This window comes from Otolemur garnettii, unplaced genomic scaffold, assembly GCF_000181295.1.
Source record: "Otolemur garnettii isolate 467f Iridium unplaced genomic scaffold, OtoGar3 scaffold00024, whole genome shotgun sequence".
NCBI classification, from domain to species: domain Eukaryota; kingdom Metazoa; phylum Chordata; class Mammalia; order Primates; family Galagidae; genus Otolemur; species Otolemur garnettii.
The window spans coordinates 20,553,898-20,557,710 of NW_003852419.1; positions in this window are offsets into that span (position 1 = coordinate 20,553,898).

The following is a 3,813-nucleotide window of genomic DNA, read 5'->3' on the forward strand; positions in this document are numbered from 1 at the left end:
AACCCGCCACCTTAGGTGTACGTGGCTGGCGCCTTAGCCGGTTGAGCTATAGGCGCCGAGCCCAGAAGCAAAAGTTCTCAGATCTTGCCTTGTCCTCCTGCCTCTTGTTTCAACTCATCCCTGAAGCTAGACTTTGAAATCAGAATCCCTCTTCCTCAAGGCAGGTCATATAAGCCAGAACCCCTTTTTCTGAAAGCTAACTATAAAACTTAAAATTGTTCTATGTAATTAATAACTGGCCATAAAGTAATAATCTGGCCTAGTTTATTTTACTGTAAACCCTCCATTCCAAAAAGGGCCCTGCCCCATTTCTAGGAGGAAGGAATGCACACTCAGGCCACACAGAATCTAAATAGAAAGGCCTTGCTGGGTTCTCCCATCAAGCCTGTTAGCATCAGCTCAATCACATTTCTACACAGCTGCCCATACTGTGTTGACACTGAGCATAAAAATGGATAATTTCCCTGGTACCTGTGAGTGTTCTATGTAAGTTTGTAATGTTTCCTCCTATTAATTATATACCATCAGACTATAACTATCTGCCTTATGTTAGTGAATTTTCAACAACCTTTATGAAAACAGTGTCCTTTTCTCCCTATAGTTGGGCTATAAAGACTAAACTTTAGGGGGCCAGAGGCATTTTCATCCCAACAATTTTCAATAGATTTTGCTTGAGATGTGGTGTTTTGAAAATATCTAATTAAACACTTTCAACAGGAAATATTCTAAAAATATCTACTATATTTATAAAATTTAGAAATTACCTTACATTGTTTAAAATAACAAGTGTTATTAAAGCTGGAAATCGGCCTGCAAGGTAATGTCTGAGAAGCTAAACTGGGGCAGTACAGCTGACCTAGTCTGCTTAATTTCTCTCACACCCCCCACCTGTGATTATCTAGTTAGGGTTTCACCAGGATTAGAAGGATGTTTGCCTCGGGAGACTTTAAGGAAGTAGTTTCACATAAATAATAGCTGTTGTGATATTGATTGAATAAAGGTTACTTTGAGGCCTGGCAGGGTTGCTCATGCCTGTAAAACCATGCTAGGCTGATCTGGAACTCCCATTGTGCCTGGCCTTTAAAAGGGCTAAGGTTTAGTGGCTGGGCACAGTGGCTCACTTCTGTGATCGTACTACTCTGGAAGGCTAAGGCAGGTGGATCACCTGAGCTCAAGAGTTCAAGACCAGCCTGAGCAAGAGCGAGAGCCTGTCTCTACTAAAAATAGAAAAACAAGCTGAGCGTTGTGCCTCATACCTATAGTCCCAGACACTTGGGATGCTGAGGTAAGAGAATCACTGGACTCCAAGAGTTTGAGGTTGCTGTGAGCTATAACTCCATGGCACTCCATCCAGAGTGACAGAGTGCAACTCTGTCTGTCTCCATAAATAAATAAATAAATAAGGCTAAGGTTTATATTACACTCATATAACTTCCTGTATCTCCTTTAGAATCTTTTGACAACTATCACTCTTAGTTAAATGAACGATTTATGATCCTATTTGAAAAAATGTTCTAAGCCTTTATTAGCTGACAAAGCTTCCAAAATCAAAATTCTAAATTCAGTCTTTTTAACCTCAAACTAGCTTTTTAAATATTAGGACCACAAAAAGTCTAAGAGAGATATTAGGCTTACTTGGTATAAACCTGTACAGGAAACATTCTCAAATGAAATGATGTTTAATTTTCTTTGCATTGTTCCTGTATATACATGTTGTTAATGTATGTTCCAACACTGTATAATATTGATATGCCTTAGTGTATGTTAGCAATAATAATTATGGTTATTATGTTAAATCGTTGTATGCCACAAAATGACCAACATTGTTTGCCAGTTGTCTCTTTAATCATGTCTCTTCAATTTTGTCTTCCATTGGCAATTATTATTTTATTTTTATTTATCTCATAAAGCATTTTTTTTGGCCAGGTCCAAAGTTTGTCCTTTTAGAAAAGCCATGGAGAGGCCAGGCACAGTGGCTCACACCTGTAATCCCAGCACTCTGGAAGGCCAAGGTGGGCAGAATCACCTGAGCTCAAGAGTTGGGGACCACCCTGAGCTAGAGACCCCATCTCTAAAAATAGCCAGGCATTGTGGCGGATGCCTATAGTCCCAGCTACTCAGGAGGCTGAGGCAAGAGAATCGCTTGAGCCCAAGAGTTTGAGGTTGCTAAGGGCTATAACGCCACGGCACTCTACCCAGGGTGACAAAGTAAGACTCTATCTCAAAAAAAAAAAAAAGAAAGAAAGAAAAGAAAAGAAAAGGAAAGGAAAGGAAAGGAAAGCCATGGAAAGGACTGACAAGTTCTCTTGAATATACATTTCTTATAGCTTTGGAGATTATATACCATTGGACTATAACATAGCACACTTCCAGGACTTTAATTAGAAAATTAATGTGCACTTGAGTAACCTCAAACAGAACAGAAATTGCATGGGACTGAGCTGATTTTTGTGACTTTTTGTTTACTGATCTCTTGTTTTCCAGAGTCATGTCAAGTCTTGAGTAAATAGCAAATTTACGAGCTATCTTCAGATTTCAAGAGTATCGAATCCTGCCTGGCCTAACTTCTTATTTACTGACAACACCCTGTAAACCCAGGGACTATTGCAGGAGAGGGGGCCTGTGAGATTGTAAGGGCTGGAAGGGATGGAATTCATTTAAACCCTTCAGAAGAAAGTTTACAGAGGCATAAACAAATACTAAAAGAAAGACTTTGCCTTTCTGGGCCGCATGGTACAGGTATCCATCCCAATCATAAAGAAATATCCTATTTCCCACAGATTTAAGAGCTTCCTGAGTATGATTGCTCTCAGTTATGGGGTTTATGCAAAAGGAGATATGACAAAAAATTTATTTACTACCTGAGGATAAGTTACTAAAGAGACTAAAATATCTTGATATAATAAAAGTCTCTAATCCCTTAGCTTAAATGGTTAACAACGCTTATGTTTGCTATAAGCTTGCAATATAGTAGCTCAAAACTTATAAGACAAATTAATTTTGTAGCCTTGTCTTTGACATTTTGGTTTTTATACTTATATTGGCTAAAAGAGTTTAAAGGGTTGATGAGTGCCTGTCCACCTCCCGTCCCATCAGGATTAAGACTTTTAATTGGCTGTAATCCCTTTAGGACTATTCTGTCCTCTTGCCACAAAAGTCCAATGGAGGGTGAGGATAGACCCTGGCGGGTAGCTACATCATCGCAGAAAAATATGAGATTAAAAAAAAAAAAAGAGGGGCGGCGCCTGTGGCTCAAAGGACCCCATATGCCAGAGGTGGCAGGTTAAAAAAACCTAGCCCTGGCCAAAAACTGTAAAAAAAAAAAAGAGAGAGAGATTGCCCATTGATGCTGCCTCTGGCAGATCTTGGCCAAAGGGGCCTCTCTAAGACTGTTCTGTTCTTCCATTTCCAAAATCACAATTTTAGGCTTGGCGCCTGTGGCTCAGATGGCTAAGGCACCAGCTATATACACCTAAGGTGGCGGGTTCGAATCCAGCCCAGGCTGCCAAACAACAATGATGGCTGCAACCAAAAAATAGCCAGGCATTGTGGCAGGCACCTGTGGTCCCAGCTACTTGGGAGGTAGAGGCAGGAGACTGCTTGAGCCCAGGAGTTGGAGGTGGGTATGAGCTGTGATGCCAGGGCACTCTACCCAGGGGGACGACTTGAGGCTTTGTCTCAAAAAAAACAAAAACAAAACAGAATCACAATTTTATATGTAAATATTAAAAGCAAGGGCTCAGCCAGCACCTGTGGCTCAAGTGGCTAAGGCACCAGCCATATACACTTGAGCTGGTGGGTTCAAATCCAGCC